The 20,741-nt window shown below is 63.4% G+C and overlaps 2 non-coding genes across 2 annotated transcripts; both read left to right on the plus strand.

Annotated features, from left to right (window-relative positions):
- The first annotated feature begins 1,358 nt into the window (after window positions 1-1,358).
- LOC142875718 (5S ribosomal RNA) lies at window positions 1,359-1,477 on the plus strand. The gene has a single exon (XR_012923017.1). It is a non-coding gene; the product is annotated as a 5S ribosomal RNA (ribosomal RNA).
- Window positions 1,478-4,982: 3,505 nt separating this feature from the next.
- LOC142875695 (5S ribosomal RNA) lies at window positions 4,983-5,101 on the plus strand. Its single transcript, XR_012923000.1, has one exon. It is a non-coding gene; the product is annotated as a 5S ribosomal RNA (ribosomal RNA).
- Window positions 5,102-20,741: the final 15,640 nt, after the last annotated feature.

The raw sequence follows: 20,741 nt of genomic DNA on the forward strand, positions 1-20,741 counted from the left end.
CCATGCGAGGGGACACTTTCAGGCCAAGTCCCAGCTTCAGCCTGATCCTCCTGGGAACCCCGGGGTGTACGTCACACCTCCTGGTTGTCCCGCTCTGAGACAAGGAGCCGGGCTTCGCATTCCCCCAGCAGCCAGTCGTGGGCTGAGGACACCTGGGGCCTTGGGAACTCCCTGGCTTCTCCTTGGCTTAACATCTGGAGCTGCTTGTGAATCGTGCCGCCACACACACCCGAGTGCAGGTGTCTTCTGCACAGACTGCGGGCCTCGCTCTTCTGAATGCCGCTAGCTCGCCACCCACCCACGGGTGAACCTGGTCAAGGTACTTTCTCTCGGGGGCAGACTCTGATCCTGGCGGGCTACCGGTGTCTCTGTTTGCTCGTTTCTTTCTTCCATTTCGGGAAAGGCTTCCTTACTGGGTGTGGAAATCTCCTATGCCTTTCCTCGCCTATTCTGTCAGCTTTAAAATTCTCTTTCAGTTGCCACCCTCACAGATGGATTAGGAAACTCTTTCCGGTGCACTCATTAGTGAAATGACCTCAATGAAGCTGGAATCCAATATCTAATCGCCGATTTTTAGCGAGTCCACACGCCAGGGTGGTCGGGGTCCAATGCAGCCCCGGCCAGGCCCAGGCCCCTTGGACTGGGCCACAGGAGGACACAGAGGAGGGTCCCGGCCCCCCCGGTCGCGTTGCCGGCAGTTCTCCAAGGGCTTGGGCGTTTTCCAGAGGTAGGAGATGGAGGGGACTGATTTCTTCAGCGCCCCACAAACCACGCCACCCCACCCATGGGACACATCCCTAGAGAGAGAGAGAGACGCCCCATACACTCGCTCCCCTCCCCCATGCGCTGTGCCCCAGCCCGGGCCCGGGGGAATAGGCGGCAGCCCACCCACAGGGTGGGGGGCCCAGCTGAAAGGGGTTGTCGGGGAGGGCGGCCCCTGCCTGGGGTCAAAGGGCGGGCGATCCGCGCGTGCGCAATCGGCGGCGGCGGCGGCGGCGGGGGCGGCCACGAGCTGGGGGTGGGGGGCGGGTAGGTGAAGGAGGCCCGGCGAGGAGAGGAAGGGGGCTGGAAGGTCCCCACCTTGGCGAGTCCAGCCGTGGAGGCGCATCTTGTGTGAGTGTGAGTGTGTGTGTGTGTGTATAGAGAGACAGCCCCCCACCCCGGCCCACCGCTCCCTGCCCGTCCCGCCCCGCCCCGCCTGTCACCCCCGTCCCTCGGAGCCCGCCGGACCCGGCCGGTGAACTCAACAGGCCCGGCCGGGCGCGGGTCAGCGCCGGTGCGGGGCCTGGGGCGGGAGGAGGCGGCGGGGAAGCGCAGAGAGGCTCGGCTTCTTGAGCGGGGCAGGGGCGCCCTCCGCCGTCTAGGGCCACACCACCCTGAACGCGCCCGACCTCGTCTGGTCTCGGAAGCTAAGCAGGGTCGGGCCTGGTTAGTACTTGGCTGGGAGACCGCCTGGGAATACCGGGTGCCGTAGGCTTCTTCTTTTTTTTTTTTTTGTTATGCCTCCTGTTCTGTCCCCTCTCTGGGAGCGAGGCGGCGGCCCGGGGTGGGGGTCACCCCCACCCTCAGCGCCCGCCGCGGTGCCTGGCGCCCCAGCCCGCACCGTGGGGCCTCCTCTTGTCCCAAGCCGCGACACCGCCGTCACGCGGCAGCATGCGTGGCTTCTGGACTGTCAGGTCTCAGACCAAAGGTCTGCTCTGTGGGAACCGACACGCTGGAGGAAACCTTGAGAGTCTGAGAGGGGAGGGAGTTCCAGAAGAAGGCCAGGATGTCATTTTGAGGGAGTATGTGACCAGAACTCGTCCCGTTGCTTTTGGGGTTCTATGGGCTACACGTAGGAATCTTTGGTGGTGGCACCTGATGTTGGGGGATCCGGAGTCACACCCAGACCTGCTCCACAGGCCTCCTTTTACTTTTCTCTTCGGATTCATTATTTTTAAAAAGTGTCTCTTATCTCTATGATTGCATTTTCTTTTCTCTCTCTTTTCAAGCAGATGATGGGAGTCCAAGTATTAAGGTGACATGTGTTGCCCGTGCCCCCCTCCCCCCTGTGTTCTTATTCATTTACCTCTGATGTCGTTCCAGCGTATTGTGGGGGTACCAATGTTAAGGTCGGGTACGTTGCCCTCTCCCAGCCTCCCCCCTCGGGTCAGAGCCTCAAGTGCGCCCATCCCCCAGTCGGTGCGCACCCACCCCATGCCTAATGGATGTGTATGCCCCTCCTCTCCCCCCACCCGCCCGACACCCACCCGATGAAGGTGATTCCTCTCTGTCCACTTAGGCGTCCATCCGTTCGTACCAATTAGCTGGTGAGCGCGCTCACGTGGTGCTCGTGTGTCCATTCTTGGGCTACCTGGCTTACTGGAACGGGTTCCAGCTCTGGCCAGGAGAACACGAGAGGCGCCCTCTCACCGCTGCTCCTCACAGCCGAATGGCACTCCGTGGTGTCCACGCGCCACATTTTATTGATGCACTCCTGGATGGATGGGCACTCGGGTCGCTTCCACGTCTTTGGGATTGTGAATTGTGCCCTAACTGTAACCCTAACCCTTACCCAGCCCGTCTCCTCTGCCCCTGCCTGACGCACTCCTCCCCGGCCAGGCCCGTCACTGTCCTGGGCCCCCGCCTGACCGGCTCCTCCCCGCCCGGCCTGTCACCGTCCTCTGCCCCTGCCTGACACGCTCCTTCCCGCCCGGCCTCTCACCGTCCTCGGCCCCTGCCTGACCGGCTCCTCCGTCGCCTGGGCCTTCCAAGGGCTTGGTGTGGACGCTGCTTCCAGGAAGCCCTCCAGAAACCCGGCAGCAGGGTGGCCGCAGCAGTCTCCAGCAGCCGTCCCTAAGTCGCGTGAGTGCGGGGGACGTGCCCCCGCTGTGCCGCGGGGGCCCAGCCTGGTGTCTTCCCTGAGGCCCTGCGGCTGCCGGCTGGGCTGCCGCTCCCCGCAAGGGGAGAGCCGCGGAGGTGGGGACCGCCTCCTGATGGGGACGTACACGCAGCTCTCCACGTCGGATTCCGGGGCTCTCTGTCCTGCCCGAAGGCCCAGCTGGCCTGCGGGTCCTTAGAGTGGCAAAAACATCCGAAAGCTGAGACTGAGGGTCCGGTGGGTGTCTGCACTTTTGTGCTGGGCACCCCAGGGAGGCCCGGGGGCTGGCTGGACAACGTGGTCTGCTGGGCGGGGGCGGTTGGAGGAGCAACTGATGCCCTTTGCTCTTTGGGTAGCAAGAGTCTGAGGTGTCTCTGAGCCCTGTGCCCTGTGGGGGGGGAGGCGGGGGGGAGGAGGAGGAGGAGGAGGAGTAGGTGGGAAGGGCCGGGGCCTGCAGTACTGTTCCCGGGGTGGCACGGCAAGTGGCTTCTTCCACAGGCTGCTTGGCCTGGGCTCCCTGCACCTGGGCCTTTGGAGGACCGGCCCTGTGCTTGCCAACACTTCCTGCAGGGACCCAGAGCTGGGAGGTGGCATCTCTCAGCCCTGGGTCGGGCAGAGCCCCAGCGGGCCATGCCCACAACCTCTCTCAGCACCGGTCCCCCAGAAGGCTCCTTTGGGACCAGGATTCTCTTGCGGTGACTCTTTAAGGTCTGGCCCCTGGATGGAGGGGCACCAGGAGTAGAGGAGCAGGAAGGGGAAGGGGGTGGCCATGCGAGGGGACACTTTGAGGCCAAGTCCCAGCTTCAGCCTGATCCTCCTGGGAACCCCGCTCTGAGACAAGGAGCCGGGCTTCGCATTCCCACAGCAGCCAGTCGTGGGCTGAGGACACCTGGGGCGTTGGGAACTTCCTGGCTTCTCCTTGGTTTAACGTCTAGAGCTGCTTGTGAATCGCGCCGCCACACACACCCGTGCGCAGGTGTCTTCCGCACAGACTGCGGGCCTCGCTCTTCTGAATGCCGCTAGCTCGCCACCCACCCACGGGTGAACCTGGTCAGGGTGCTTTCTCTAAGGGGCAGACTCTTTTCCGGGCGGGCTACCGGTGTCTCTGCTTGCTCGTTTCTTTCTTCCATTTCGGGAAAGTCTTCCTTACTGGGTGTGGAAATCTCCTATGCCTTCCCTCGCCTATTCTGTCAGCTTTAAAATTCTCTTTCAGTTGCCACCCTCACAGATGGATTAGGAAACTCTTTCCGGTGCACTCATTAGTGAAATGACCTCAAGGAAGCTGGAATCCAATATCTAATGGCCGATTTTTAGTGAGTCCACACGCCAGGGTGGTCGGGGTCCAATGCAGCCCCGGCCAGGCCCAGGCCCCTTGGACTGGGCCACAGGAGGACACGGAGGAGGGTCCCGGCCCCCACGAAGCGGTGCCGGCAGTTCTCCACGGGCTTGGGCGTTTTCCAGAGGTAGGAGATGGAAGGGACTGATTTCTTCAGCGCCCCCTAAACCACGCCACCCCATCCCACCCATGGGACACATCCCTAGAGAGAGAGAGAGACGCCCCATACACTCGCTCCCCTCCCCCATGTGCTGTGCCCCAGCCCTGGCCCAGGGGAATAGGCGGCAGCCCACCCACAGGGTGGGGGGCCCAGCTGAAAGGGGTTGGGGGGGAGGGCGGCCCCTGCCTGGGGTCAAAGGCCAGGCGACCCGCGCGTGCGCAATGGGCGGTGGCGGCGGCGGCGGTGGCTGTGGTGGTGGCGGTTGCGATCAAGAGCTAGGGGTGGGGGGCGGGGAGGTGAAGGAGGCCAGGTGGGGAGAGGAAGGGGGCTGGAAGGTCTCCACCTTGGCGAGTCCAGCCGTGGAGGCGCATCTTGTGTGAGTGTGAGTGAGTGAGTGTGAGTGTGTGTGTGTGTGTGTGTGTGTGTGTATAGAGAGACAGCCCCCCACCCTGGCCCGCCGCTCCCTGCCCGCCCCGCCCCGCCTGTCACCCCTGTCCCTCGGAGCCCTGCGGACCTGGCCGGCAAACTCAACAGGCCTGGCCCGGCGCGGGGCCTGGGGCGGGAGGCGGCGGCGGGGAAGCGCAGAGAGGCTCGGCTTCTTGAGCGGGGCAGGGGCGCACTCCGCCGTCCACGGCCACACCACCCTGAACGCGCCCGATCCCGTCTGATCTCGGAAGCTAAGCAGGGTTGGGCCTGGTTAGTACTTGGATGGGAGACCGCCTGGGAATACCGGGTGCCGTAGGCTTCTTCTTTTTTCTTTTTTTGTTTTGCCTCTTGTTCTGTCCCCTTTCTGGGAGCGAGGCGGCGGCCCATGGTGGGGGTCACCCACACCCTCAGCGCCCGCCGCGGTGCCTGGAGCCCCAGCCCGCACCGTGGGGCCTCCTCTTGTCCCAAGCCGCGATACTGCCATCACGCGGCAGCATGCGTGGCTTCTGGATTGTCAGGTCTCAGACCAAAGTTCTGGCACCCTGTCTTACCGTCCCCCATGGGTGTGTGGACACACCCAGATCGACACAGCGCACGGCCTGCCCATCTCCCATGGGTGAGTGGACACAGCCTGATCCACACTGCGCCCTGCCTGCCTGTGTCCCTTTGCTGTGTGGACACAACCAGTTCCACACTGCGCCCTGACTGCCCGTCTCCTGTGGGTGAGTTTACACAGTCACATCCACACTGCGCCCTGTCCGCCTGTCTCTGCTGGGTGTGTGGACACAACAAGTTCCACACAGCGCCCTGCCACCCGTCTCCCGTGGGTGAGGGGACACAATAAATCCACACGGCGCCCAGCCTACATGTCTCCCGTGGGTGAGTAGACACAGCCACGTCCACGCAGCGTCCTGCCTACCCGTCTGTTTGATGTGTGGACACAGCAAGTTCCACACTGCTCCCTGTCTGCCCGTGTCCCGTGGGTGTGTGGACAATGACAGTTCCACACATAGCCCAGCCTCCATGTCACCCATTGGTGAGTGGATACAGCAAGTTCCACACTGCGCCCTGTCTGCCCGTTTTCCATATGTCTGTGGACACAGAAAGTTCCACACACAGCCCTGCCTGCCCGCCTCCCATTGGTTTGTGGACACAGCCAGTTCCACACTGCGCCCTGACTGCCTGTCTCTGGTGGGTGAGTGGACACAGCCACATCCACACAGCACCCTGCCTGCCCGTCACCCGTGGGTGAGTGGACACAGCCACATCCACACAGCGCCCTTCCTGCCCGTCTCCCGTGGGTGAGTGGACACAGCCACATGCACACTGTGACCTGCCAGCCCGTCTCCCGTGGGAGAGTGCACATTGCAAGTTCCACAATGCGCCCTACCTGACCGTCTCCCATGGGTGTGTGGACACAGCCACATCCACACAGCACCCTGGCTGACCGCCTCCCATGGGTGTGTGGACACAGCCAGTTCCACACTGCGCCCTGCCTGCCCATCTCCCGTGGGTGAGTGGACACAGACAGATCCCCATATCGCCCAGCCTGCCCGTCTCCCATCGGTGAGTGGACACAGCCAAATCATCACGGTGCCCAGCCTGCCCAACTCCGGTGGGTGAGTAGACACAGCCACATCCACACAGCACCCTGCCTGACAGTCTTCCATGGGTGTGTGGACACAGCCAGTTCCACACTACGCCCAGCCTGCCCGTCTCGGGTGGGTGTGTGGACACAGCAAGTTCCACACAGCGCCCTTCCTGTCCATCTCCCATGGGTGTGTGGACACAGCCAGATCCACACAGTGCCCTGCCTGAAAGTATCCCATGGGTGTGTGGAAACAGGCAGATCCACACAGCGCCCTGCCTGCCCGTCACCCGTGGGTGAGTAGACAAAGCTAGTTCCACACTGTGCCCTGCCTGCCCACCTTCCGTGGGTGAGTGGAGACAGGCACATCCACACAGCGCCCTGCCTGTCCGTCTCCGGTAGGGGTGTGGACACAGCCAGTTCCACACTGGGCCCTGCCTGCCCGTCTCCCATGGGAGTGTGGACAGGGCAGATCCACACGGCTCCCAGCCTGCCCGTCTCTGGTGGGTGTGTGGACACAGCCACATCCACACAGCACCCTGCCTGACCGTCTCCCGTGGGTGAGTAGACACAGCCAGTTCCACACTGCGCCCTGCCTGCCCGTCTCCCGTGGGTGAGTGGAGACAGCCACATCCACACATGCCCTGCCTGGCCGTCTCTGGTGGGTGTGTGGACACAGCCATTTCCACACTGCGTCCTGCTTGCCCATCACCCATGGGTGAGTGATCACAGCCAGATCCACACTGCACCCTGCCTGCCTGTCTCCCGTGGGTGAGTGGACACAGCCAGATCGTCACGGTGCCCAGCCTGCCCATCTCGTGTGGGTGAGTGGACACAGCCACATCCACACAGCACCCTTCCTGCCAGTCTCACGTGGGTGAGTGGACACAGCCAGATCCACACAGCGCCCTGCCTGAACGTATCCCATGGGTGTGTGGAAACAGCCAGATCCACACAGCGCCCTGCCTGCCTGTCTCCCGTGGGTAAGTAGACACAGCTAGTTCCACACTGCGCCCTGCCTGCCCATCTTCCGTGGGTGAGTGGGGACATCCACATCCACACAGCGCCCTGCCTGCCCGTCTCCGGTGGGGGTGTGTACACAGCCAGTTCCACACTGGGCCCTGCCTGCCCGTCACGCATGGGTGAGTGGACACAGCCAGATGTACACTGCGCCCTGCCTGCAAGTCTCCCGTGTGTGTGAGGACACAGCCAGATCCACACGGCGCCCAGCCTGCCCTTCTCCCGTTGGTGTGTGGACACGGCAAGATCCACACTGCGCCCTGCCTGCCCATCTCCCATGGGTGATTGGACACAGCCACATCCACACTACGCCCTGCCTGCCCGTCTCCCATGGGTGAGTGGACACAGCCAGATCCACACTGCGACCTGCCTGCCCATCTCCCATGGGTGAGTGGACACAGCCAGATCCACACTGCGCCCTGCCTGCCCGTCTCCCATGGGTGAGTGGACACAGCCACATCCACACTGCGCCCTGCCTGCCCGTCTCCCGTGGGTGTGTGGACACGGAAAGATCCAAACTGCGCCCTGCCTAACCATCTCCCATGGGTGCGTGGACACAGCCAGTTCCACACAGAGTCCTACCTGCACGTCTCCGGTGCGTGTGTTGACACAGCCAGTTCCACACTGTGCCCTGCCTGTTCATCACCCATGGGTGAGTGGACTCAGCCAGATCCACACTGTGCCCTGCCTGCCCATCTCCCGTGGGTGAGTGGACACAGCCAGATCCACACGGCGAACAGCCTGCCCGTCTCCCATGGTTGAGTGGACACAGCCACATCCACACTGCGCCCTGCCTGACCGTCTCCCTTGGGTTTTTGGACACAGCCACATCCACACGACGCCCTGCCTGCCCGTCTCCCGTGAGTAAGTGGACACAGCCAGTTCCACACAGAGCCCTGCCTGCCCATCTCCTTTTGGTGAGTGGACACCTCCACATCCGTACTGCGCCCTGCATGCCCGTCTCCCATGGGTGAGTGGACACAGCCAGTTCCACACTGCGCCTAGCCTGCCCGTCACCCATGGGTGAGTGGACACAGCTAGATCCACACTGCGCCCAGCCTGCTCGTCTCCCGTGCTTGTGTGGACACAGTCAGTTCCACACTGCGCCCGGCCTGCTCGTCTCCCGTGCTTGTGTGGACACAGTCAATTCCACACAGAGCACTGCCTGACCGTCTCCCGTAGGTGTGTGGACATAGCCAGTTCCACACTGCGCTCTGCCTTCTCGTCACCCATGCGTGAGTGGACACAGCCAGATGTACACTGCGCCCTGCATGCCCGTCTCCCGTTTGTGTGTGGACACAGCCAGATCCACACGGCTCCCAGCCTGCCCGTCTCCCGTGGGTGTGTTGACACAGCCACATCCACACAGCACCCTGCCTGACCATCTCCCGTGGGTGAGTAGACACAGCCAGTTCCACACTGCGCCCTGCCTGCCCATCTCCCATGGGTGAGTGGACACAGCCAGTTCCACACTGCGCCCTGCCTGCCAGTCTCCTGTGGGTGAGTGGAGATAGCCACATCCACACAGCGCCCTGCCTGCCCGTCTCTTGTGGGTGTGTGTACACAGCCATTTCCACACTGCGCCCTGCTTGCCCGTCAACCATGTGTGAGTGGACACAGCCAGATCCACACAGCACCCTGCCTGCCCGTCTCCGGTGGGTGTGTGGACACAGCCATATCCACACAGCGACCTGCCTGCCCGTATCCCATGGGTGAGTGGACACAGACAGATCTACACAGTGCCCTGCATGCCCGTCTCCGGTGGGTGTGTGGACACAGCCAGATCCACACAGCGCCCTGCCTGCCCGTCTCCCATGGGTGAGTGGACACAGCCAGATCCACACAGCGCCCTGCCTGCCCGTCTCTGGTGGGTGTGTGGACACAGCCAGATCCACACAGCGCCCTGCCTGCCCATCTCCCATGACTGTGTCTACACAACCAGATCCACACTGCGCCCAGCCTGCCCGAATCCCGTGGGTGAGTGGACACAGCCACATCCGCACAGCACCCTGGCTGACCGTCTCACATGGGTGTGTGGACACAGCCAGTTCCACACAGCGCCCTGCCTGCCCAGCTCCCGTGGGTGAGTGGACACAGCCACATCCACACAGCACCCTTTCTGACCATCTCCCATGGATGTGTGGACACAGCATGTTCCACACAGAGCCCTGCCTGCCCGTCTGCCGTGGGTGAGTGGACAGAGCCAGATCCACATAGCGCCCTCCCTGCCCGTCTCCCGTGAGTGTGTGTACACGGCAACTTCCACACGGCGCCCAGCCTGCCCGTCTCCCATGCGTGAGTGGACACAGCCACATCCACACAGCGCCCTGCCTCCCCGTCTCCCGTGGGTGTGTGGACACGGCAAGATCGACACTGCGCCCTGCCTCCCTGTCTCCTGTGTGTGAGTGGACACAGCCAGTTCCACACAGCGCCCTGCCTGACCGTATCCCATGGGTAAGTGGACACACCCAGATCCAAACAGCGCCCTGCCTTCCCGTCTCCGGTGGGTGTGTGGACAAAGCCAGATCCACACAGAGCTCTGCCTGCCCATCACCCATGCGTGAGTGGACACAGTCAGATCGACACTGCGCCCTGCCTGTCTCCCATGGGTGAGTGGAAACAGCAGGATCCACACTGCGTGCTGCCTGCTCATCTCCCGTGGGTGAGTGGACAGAGCCAGATACACACGGCGCCCAGCCTGCCCATCTCCCATTGTTGAGTGGACACAGCCACATCCACAAAGCACCTTGCCTGACCATCTCCCATGGGTGTGTGGACACAGCCAGTTCCACACAGCGCCCTACCTGCCCGTCTCCGGTGGGTGTGTGGACACAGCAAGTTCCACACTGCGCTCTGCCTGCCCGTCTCCCGTGGGTGAGTGGACACAGCCACATCCACACTGCGCCCTGCCTCCCGTTTACCGTGGGTGTGTGGACACACCAGTTCCACACTGCGCCCTGTCTGCCCGACAACCCTGGGTGAGTGGAACCAGCCAGTTCAACACTGGGCCCTGCCTGCCCATCTCCCATGAGTGTGTGGACACGGCAAGATCCACACTGTGCCCTACCTGCCCGTCTCCTGTGGTTGAGTGGACACAGCCAGTTCCACACTGCGCCCTGCCTGCCCGTCCCCCGTGGGTGAGTAGACACAGGCAGATCCATACAGCGCCCTGCCTGCCCGTCTCCCGTGGGTGAGTAGACACAGCCAGATCCACACAGTGCTGCGACCTGCCTGCCCCTCTCCCGTGGGTTAGTGGACATAGCCAGATCCTCACAGTGCCCTGCCTGCCCGTCTCTCATGAGTGTGTCGACACAACCAGATCCACACAGCACCCAGCCTGCACGTCTCCCATGGGTGTGTGGACACAGCCAGATACACGCAGCGCCCTGCCTGCCCGTCTCCCGTGGGTGAGTGGACACAGCCAGATCCACACTGCACCCTGCCTGCCCGTCTCCCATGGGTGAGTGGACACAGCCAGATACACACAGAACCCTGCCTGCCCGTCTCCCATGGGTATGTGGACACGGCCAGAACCACACTGCACTCTGCATGCCCGTCTCCCGTGGGTGTGTGGACACAGCGAGTCCCACACAGAACCCTGCCTGGCAGTCTCCCATGGGTGTGTGCACACAGCCGGATCCACACGACGCCCAGCCTGCCCGTCTCCCATGAGTGTGTGGACACAGTCAGATGCACATGGCACCCAGCCTGCCCGTCTCCAGTGAGTGAGTGGACACAGCCAGATCAACACTGCGCCCTGCCTGCCCATCTACTGTGGGTGTGTGGTCACAGCCAGTTGCACACAGTGCCCTGCCTGCCCGTCTCCAGTGCGTGTGTGGACACAGCTAGTTCCACACTGCGCCCTGCCTGACCGTATCCCATGGGTGTGTGGAAACAGCCAGATCCACTCAGCGCCCTGCCTGCCCATCTCCCGTGGGTGAGTAGACACTGCCATTTCCACACTGCGCACTGCCTGCCCATCTTCCGTGGCTGAGTGAAGACAGGCACATCCACACAGAGTCCTGCCTGCCCGTCTCTGGTGGTGGTTGTGGACACTGCCAGTTCCAAACTGCGCCCTGCCTGCCCGTCACAGATGTGTGAATGGACACAGCCACATCCACACTGCGCCCTGCCTGCCAGTCTCCCGTGGGTGTGTGGATACGGCAAGATCCACACTGCGCCCTGCCTGCCCGTCTGCCGTGGGTCAGTGGACATAGCCAGATGCACACAGCACCCTCTCTGCCCGTCTCCAGTGGGTTAGTGGACACAGCCAGATCCACACTGCGCCTTGCCTGCCCGTCTCCCGTTGGTGAGTGGACACAGCCAGATCCCCAAGTGGACACAGCCAGATCCGCAATGCGCCCTGCCTGCCCGTCTGCCGTGGGTGAGTGGACACAGCCAGATCCGCACTGCGAACTGCCTGCCCGTCTGCCGTGGGTCAGTGGACATAGCCAGATCTACACAGCACCCACTCTGCCCGTCTCCCATGTGTGAGTTGACACAGCCAGATCCAAACTGTGACTTTCCTGCCCGTCTCCCGTGGGTGAGTGGACATAGCCAGATCCGCACTGCGCCCTGCCTTCCCGTCTGCCGTGGGTGAGTGGACACAGCCTGATCCGCACTGCGCCCTGCCTGCCCTTCTCCTGTGGGTGAGTGGACACAGCCACATCCGCACTGCCCCCTGCCTGCCCGTCTCCCGTGGGTGAGGGGACACAGCCAGATCCGCACTGTGCCCTGCCTGCCCGTGTACCGTGGGTGAGTGGACACAGCCAGATCCGCACTGCGCCCTGCCTGACCATCTGCCGTGGGTGAGTGGACACAGCCAGATCCGCACTGCGCCCTGCCTGCCCGTCTGCCGTGGGTCAGTGGACATAGCCAGATGCACACAGCACCCTCTCTGCCCGTCTCCCGTGGGTGAGTGGACACAGCCAGATCCACACTGCGCCTTGCCTGCCCGTCTCCCGTGGGTGAGTGGACACAGCCAGATCCGCACTGCATCCTGCCTGCCCGTCTGTCGAGGGTGAGGGGACACAGCCAGATCCACACAGCACCCTATCTGCCCGTCTCCCGTGAGTGAGTGGACACAGCCAGATCCGCACTGCGCCCTGCCTGCCCGTCTGCCGTGGGTGAGTGGACACAGCCAGATCCGCACTGCGCCCTGCATACCCGTCTGCCGTGGTTCAGTGGACATAGCCAAATCCACACAGCACCCTCTCTGCCCGTCTCCCGTAGGTGAGTGGTCACAGCCAGATCCACACTGAGCTCTCACTGCTCGTCTCCCGTGAGTGAGTGTACACAGCCAGATCCACACTGAGCCCTCCCTGCCCGTCTCCCGTGGGTGTGTGGACACAGCCAGATCCACACTGTGTTCTGCATGCCCGTCTTCCGTTGGTCAGTGGACATAGCCAGATTCACACAGCACCCTCTCTGTCCGTCTCCTGTGTGTGAATGGACACAGCCAAATCCACACTGCACATTGCCTGCCCGTCTCCCGTGGGTGAGTGGACACAGCCAGATCCGCACTGCGCCCTGCCTGTCCGTCTGCCGTGGGTGAGTGGACACAGCCAGATCCGCACTGCGCCCTGCCTGCCCGTCTGCCGTGGGTCAGTGGACATAGCCAGATCCACACAGCATTCTCTCTATCCGTCTCCTGTGGGTGAGTGGACACAGCCAGAACCACACTGTGCCCTGCCTGCCCATCTCCCGTGGGTGAGTAGACATAGCAGGATCCACACTGCGCACTCACTGCAGGTCTCCCGTGGGAATGTGGACACAGCCAATTCCAAACTGTTCCTGCCTGCCCGTCACCCGTGGATGAGTGGACACAGCCAGATCCACACTGTCCACTCACTGCCCGTCTCCCGTGAGTGAGTGGACACATCCATATCCACACTGCGCCTTGCCTGCCCGTCTCCAGTGGGTGAGTGGACACAGCCACATCCACACTGCGCCCTGCCTGCTCGTCTCCCGTGGGTGAGTGGATACAGCCAGATCCGCACTGCGCCTTGCCTGCCCGTCTCTTGTGGTTGAGTGGACACAGCCAGATCCACACAGCACCCTCACTGCCCATCTCCCGTGGGTGAGTGGACACAGCCAGATCCACACTGCGCCATGCCTGCCCGTCTCCCGTGGGTGAGTGGACACAGCCAGATCCACACTGCACCCTGCCTGCCCGTCCCTTGTGGTTGAGTGGACACAGCCAGATCCACACAGCACCCTCAATGCCCATCTCCCGTGGGTGAGTGGTCACAGCAGGATCCACACAGCACCCTCACTGCCCGTCTACCGTGGGTGAGTGGACACAGTCAGATCCACACTACTCCCTACCTGCACGTCTCCCATGGGTGAGTGGACATTCCCAGATCCACACAGCACCCTCTCTGCCCGTCTCCCGTTGGTGAGTATACACATCCATATCCACACTGCGCCTTGCCTGCCCGTCTCCAGTGGGTGAGTGGACACAGCCACATCCAGACTGCGCCCTGCCTGCTCGTCTCCCGTGGGTGAGTGGATACAGCCAGATCCGCACTGCGCCCTGCCTGCATGCCTCCCGTGGGTGAGTGGACACAGCCAGATCCACACTGGACCTTGCTTGCCCATCTCCTGTGGGTGAGTGGACACAGCCAGATCCGCACTGCGCACTGCCTGCCCGTCTGCCGTGGGTGAGTGGACACAGCCAGATCCGCACTGCGCCCTGCCTGCCCGTCTGCCGTGGGTCAGTGGACATAGCCAGATTCACACAGCACCCTCTCTGGCCGTCTCCCGTGGGTGAGTGGACACAGCCAGGTCCACACTGCGACTTGCCTGCCCGTCTCCCGTGGGTGAGTGGACACAGCCAGATCCACACTGCATCCTGCCTGCCCGCCTGTCGAGGGTGAGGGGACACAGCCAGATCCGCACTGCGCCCTTCCTGCCCGTCTGCCATGGGTAGGTGGACATAGCCAGATCCACACAGCACCCTCTCTGCCCATCTCCCGTGGGTGAGAGGACACAGCCAGATCCGCACTGCGCCCTGCCTGCCCGTCTGCCGTGGGTGAGTGGACACAGCCAGATCCGTACTGCGCCCTGCCTGCCCTTGTGCCGTGGGGCAGTGGACATAGCCAGATCCACATACCACCCCTCTGCCCGTCTCCCTTGGGTGAGTGGACACAGCCAGATCAACACTGCGCCTTGCCTACCCATCTCTCGTGGGTGAGTGGACACAGCCAGATCCGCACTGCGCCCTGCCTGCCCGTCTGCCGTGGGTGAGTGGACACAGCCAGATCCGCACTGCGCCCTGCCTGCCCGTCTGCCGTGGGTCAGTGAACATAGCCAGATCCACACAGCACCCTGTCTGCCCGTCTCCCGTGGGTTAGTGGACACAGCCAGATCCACACTGCGCCCTGCCTGACCGTATGCCGTGGGTGAGTGAACACAGCCAGATCCGCACTGCGCCCTGCCTGCCCGTCTGCCGTGGGTCAACGGACATAGCCAGATCCAAACAGCACCCTCTCTGCCCGTCTCCCGTGGGTGAGTGGACACAGCCAGATCCACACTTCGCCTTGCCTGCCCGTCTCCCGTGGGTGAGTTGACACAGCCAGATCCGCACTGCGCCCTGCCTGCCCGTCTGCCGTGGGTCAGTGGACATAGCCAGATCCACACAGCACCCTCTCTGCCCGTCTCCCGTGGGTGAGTGGACACAGCCAGATCGGCACTGCGCCCTGCCTACCCGTCTCCCGTGGGTGAGTGGACACAGCCAGATCCACACTGCGCCTTGCCTGCCCGTCTCCCGTGGGTGAGTTGACACAGCCAGATCCGCACTGTGCCCTGCCGGCCCGTCTGCCGTGGGTGAGTGGACACAGCCAGATCCACACTGCGCCTTGCCTGCCCGTCTCCCGTGGGTGAGTTGACACAGCCAGATCCGCACTGTGCCCTGCCGGCCCGTCTCCCGTGGGTGAGTGGAGAGAGCCAGATCCACACTGCGCCTTGCCTGCCCGTCTCCCGTGGGTGATTGGAAACAGCCAGATCCGCACTGCGCCCTGCCTGCCCGTGTGCGGTGGGTGAGTGGACATAGCCAGATCCACACAGCACCCTCTCTGCTCGTCTCCCGTGGGTGAGTGGACACAGCCAGATCCGCACTGCGCCCTGCCTGCCCGTCTCCCGTGGGTGAGTGGACACAGCCAGATCCGCACTGCGCCCTGCCTCACCGTCTGCCGTGGGTGAGTGGACACAGCCAGATCCGCACTGCGCCTGCCTGCCCATCTGCTGTGGGTCAGTGGACACAGCCAGATCCACACAGCACCCTCTCTGCCCGTCACCCGTGGGTGAGTGGACACAGCCAGATCTACACTGCGCCTTGCCTACCCGTCTCCCGTTGGTGAGTGGACACAGCCAGATCCGCACTGCGCCCTGCCTGACCGTCTGCCCTGGGTGAGTTGACACAGCCAGATCCGCACTGCGCCCTGCCTGCCCGTCTGCCGTGGGTCAGTGGACATAGTCAGATCTGCACTGCGCATTGCCTGCCCGTCTCCTGTGGGTGAGTGGACACAGCCAGATCCGCAATGCCCCCTGCCTGCCCGTCTCCCGTGGGTGAGTGGACACAGCCAGATCCGCACTGCGCCCTGCCTGCCCGTCTCCCGTGGGTGAGTGGAAATAGCCAGATCCGCACTGCGCCCTTCCTGCTCGTCTCCCGTGTATAAGTGGACACAGCCAGATCCGCTCTGCGCCCTGCCTGACCGTCTGCCGTGGGTGAGTGGACATAGCCAGATCCGCACTGTACCCTGCCTGCCCGTCTGCCGTGGGTCAGTGGACATAGCCAGATCCACACAGCACCCTCTCTGCCCGTCTTTTGTGGGTGAGTGGACACTGCCAGATCCGCACTGCGCCCTGCCTGACCGTCTGCCGTGGGTGAGTGGACACAGCCAGATCCGCACTGCGCCATGCCTGCCCGTGTGCTGTGGGTCAGTGGACATAGCCAGATCCACACAGCACCCTCTCTGCCTGTCTCCCGGGGGTGAGTGGACACAGCCAGATCCACACTGCGCCTTGCCTTCCCGTCTCCCGTGGGTGAGTGGACACAACAAGAACCGCAGTGCGCCCTACCTTCCCGTCTGCCGTGGGTGAGTGGACACAGCCAGAACCACACTGCGCCCTGCCTGCCCGTCTGCCGTGGGTCAGTGGACATAGCCAGATCCACACAGCACACTCTCTGCCCGTCTCCCGTGGGTGAGTGGACATAGCCATATCCGCACTGCGCCCTGCCTGCCCGTCTGCCGTGGGTGAGTGGACATAGCCAGTTCTACACAGCACCCTCTCTGCCCGTCTCCCGTGGGTGAGTGGACACAGCCAGATCCGCACTGCGCCGTGCCTGACCGTCTGCCGTGGGTGAGTGGACACAGAGAGATCCGCACTGCGCCCTGCCTGCCAGTCTGCCGTGGGTCAGTGGACATAGCCAGATCCAAACAGCACCCTCTCTGCCCGACTCCCGTGGGTGAGTGGACACAGCCAGATCCACACTGCGCCTTGCCTGCCCGTCTCCCGTTGGTGAGTGGACACAGCCAGATCCGCACTGTGCCCTGCCGGCCCATCTGCAGTGGGAGAGTGGACACAGCAAGATCCGCACTTCAACCTGCGTGCCCGTGTGCCCTGGGTCAGTGGACATAGCCAGATCCACACAGCACCCTCTCTGCCCGTCTCCCGTGGGTGAGCGGACACAGCCAGATCCACACTGCGCCTTGCCTACCCATCTCCCGTTGGTGAGTGGACACAGCCAGATCCGCACTGCGCCCTGCCTGACCGTCTGCCCTGGGTGAGTTGACACAGCCAGATCCGCACTGCGCCCTGCCTGCCCGTCTGCCGTGGGTCAGTGGACATAGTCAGATCTGCACTGCGCATTGCCTGCCCGTCTCCTGTGGGTGAGTGGACACAGCCAGATCCGCCATGCCCCCTGCCTGCCCGTCTCCCGTGGGTGAGTGGACACAGCCAGATCCGCACTGCGCCCTGCCTGCCCGTCTCCCGTGGGTGAGTGGAAATAGCCAGATCCGCACTGCGCCCTTCCTGCTCGTCTCCCGTGGATAAGTGGACACAGCCAGATCCGCTCTGCGCCCTGCCTGACCGTCTGCCGTGGGTGAGTGGACATAGCCAGATCCGCACTGTACCCTGCCTGCCCGTCTGCCGTGGGTCAGTGGACATAGCCAGATCCACACAGCACCCTCTCTGCCCGTCTTTTGTGGGTGAGTGGACACTGCCAGATCCGCACTGCGCCCTGCCTGACCGTCTGCCGTGGGTGAGTGGACACAGCCAGATCCGCACTGCGCCATGCCTGCCCGTGTGCTGTGGGTCAGTGGACATAGCCAGATCCACACAGCACCCTCTCTGCCTGTCTCCCGGGGGTGAGTGGACACAGCCAGATCCACACTGCGCCTTGCCTTCCCGTCTCCCGTGGGTGAGTGGACACAACAAGAACCGCAGTGCGCCCTACCTTCCCGTCTGCCATGGGTGAGTGGACACAGCCAGAACCACACTGCGCCCTGCCTGCCCATCTGCCGTGGGTCAGTGGACATAGCCAGATCCACACAGCACACTCTCTGCCCGTCTCCCGTGGGTGAGTGGACATAGCCAGATCCGCACTGCGCCCTGCCTGCCCGTCTGCCGTGGGTGAGTGGACATAGCCAGATCTACACAGCACCCTCTCTGCCCGTCTCCCGTGGGTGAGTGGACACAGCCAGATCCGCACTGCGCCGTGCCTGACCGTCTGCCGTGGGTGAGTGGACACAGACAGATCCGCACTGCGCCCTGCCTGCCAGTCTGCCGTGGGTCAGTGGACATAGCCAGATCCAAACAGCCCCCTCTCTGCCCGACTCCCGTGGGTGAGTGGACACAGCCAGATCCACACTGCGCCTTGCCTGCCCGTCTCCCGTTGGTGAGTGGACACAGCCAGATCCGCACTGTGCCCTGCCGGCCCATCTGCAGTGGGTGAGTGGACACAGCAAGATCCGCACTTCAACCTGCGTGCCCGTGTGCCCTGGGTCAGTGGACATAGCCAGATCCACACAGTACCTTCTCTGCCCGTCTCCCGTGGGTGAGCGGACACAGCCAGATCCACACTGCGCCTTGCCTACCCGTCTCCCGTGGGTGATTGGACACAGCCAGATCCGCACTGCGCCCTGCCTGCCCGTCTGCCGTGGGTGAGTGGACATAGCCAGATCCACACAGCACCCTCTCTGCCCGTCTCCCGTGGGTGAGTGGACACAGCCAGATCCGCACTGCGCCGTGCCTGACAGTCTGCCGTGGGTGAGTGGACACAGAGAGATCCGCACTGCGCCCTGCCTGCCTGTCTGCCGTGGGTCAGTGGACATAGCCAGATCCAAACAGCACCCTCTCTGCCCGTCTCCCGTGGGTGAGTGGACACAGCCAGATCCACACTGCGCCTTGCCTGCCCGTCTCCCGTGGGTGAGTTGACACAGCCAGATACTCACTGTGCCCTTCCGGCCCGTGTGCCGTGGGTCAGTGGTCATAGCCAGATCCACACAGCACCCTCTCTGCCCGTCTCCCGTGAGTGAGTGGACACAGCCAGATCCACACTGCGCCTTGCCTACCCGTCTCCCGTGGGTGTTCGGACACAGCCAGATCCACACTGCGCCCTGCCTGTCCGTCTGCTGTGGGTCAGTGGACATACCCAGATCCACACAGCACCCTCTCTGCCCGTCTCCCGTGGGTGAGTGGACACAGCCAGATCCACACTGCGCCTTGCCTGCCCGTCTCCCGTGGGTGAGTGGACACAGCCACATCCGCACTGCGCCCTGCCTGCCCGTCTCCCCTGGGTGAGTGGACACAGCCAGATCCGCACTGCGCCCTGCATGCCCCTCTCCCGTGGAAGAGTGGACACAGCCCGATCCGCACTGGGCCCTGCCTGTCTGTCTGCCGTGTGTGAGTCGACACAGCCAGATCCGCACTGCGCCCTGCCTGCTCGACTGCCGTAGGTCAGTGGACATAGCCATATCCACACAGCACCCTCTCTTTCCGTCTCCCGTGGGTGAGTGGACACAGAGAGATCTACACTGCGCCTTGCCTGCCCGTCTCCCGTGGGTGAGTGGACACAGCCAGATCCGCCCTGCGCACTGCCTGCCCGTCTGCCGTGTGTCAGTGGACATGGCCAGATCCACACGTCACCCTCTCTACCCGTCTCCCGTGGGTAGTGGACACAGCCAGATCCAAACTGCACCTTGCCTACCCGTCTCCCGTGGGTGAGTGGACACAGCCAGATCCGCACTGCGCCCTGCTTGCCGGTCTGCCGTGGGTCAGTGGACATAGCCAGATACATACAGCACCCTCTCTACCCGTCTCCGTGGGTGAGTGGATACAGCCAGATCCACACTGAGCCTTGCCTGCCCATCTCCCGTGGGAGAGTGGACACAGCCAAGTCCGCACTGCGCCCTGCCTGCCCGTCTCCCGTTGGTGAGTGGACACAGCCAGATCCGTACTGCGCCCTGCCTGCCCGTCTCCCGTGGGTGAGTGGACACAGCCAGATCCGCACTGCGCCCTGCCTCACCGTCTGCCGTGGGTGAGTGGACACAGCCAGATCCGCACTGCGCCTGCCTGCCCATCTGCTGTGGGTCAGTGGACACAGCCAGATCCACACAGCACCCTCTGCCCGTCTCCCGTGGGTGAGTGGACACAGCCAGATCCACACAGCGCCTTGCTTACCCGTCTCCCGTGGGTGAGTGGACACAGCCAGATCCGTACTGCGCCTTGCCTGACCGTCTGCCATGGGTGAGTGGACACAGCCAGATCCGTACTGCGCCCTGCCTGCCTGTCTGCCGTGGGTGATTGGACACAGCCACATCCGCACTGCGCCCTGCCTGCCCATCTGCCGTGGGTCAGTGGACATAGCAAGATCCACACAGCACCCTCTCTGCCCCTTTCCCGTGGGTCAGTGGACACAGCCAGATCCGCACTGCGCCCTGCCTGCCCGTCCGCCGTGGGTGAGTTGACACAGCCAGATCCACACTGCGCCCTGCCTGCCCGTCTGCCGTGGGTGAGTGGACACAGCCAGATCTGCACTGCGCCCTGCCTCTCGTCTGCCGTGGGTGAGTGGACACAGCCAGATCCGCACTGCGCCTGCCTGCCCGTCTGCCGTGGGTGAGTGGACACAGCCAGATCCGCACTGCGCCTTGCCTGCCCGTCTCCCATGCGTTAGTGGACACAGCCAGATCCGCACTGCGCCCTCCCCGACCGCCTGCTGTGGGTGAGTGGACACAGCCAGATCCTCATTGCGCCCTACCTGACCGCCTGCCCTGGGTGAGTGGACACAGCCAGATCCGTACTGCGCCCTACCTGCCCGTCTGCCGTGGGTCAGTGGACACAGCCAGAT

Source organism: Microcebus murinus, chromosome 14 (assembly GCF_040939455.1).
Source record: "Microcebus murinus isolate Inina chromosome 14, M.murinus_Inina_mat1.0, whole genome shotgun sequence".
NCBI classification, from domain to species: Eukaryota; Metazoa; Chordata; class Mammalia; order Primates; family Cheirogaleidae; genus Microcebus; species Microcebus murinus.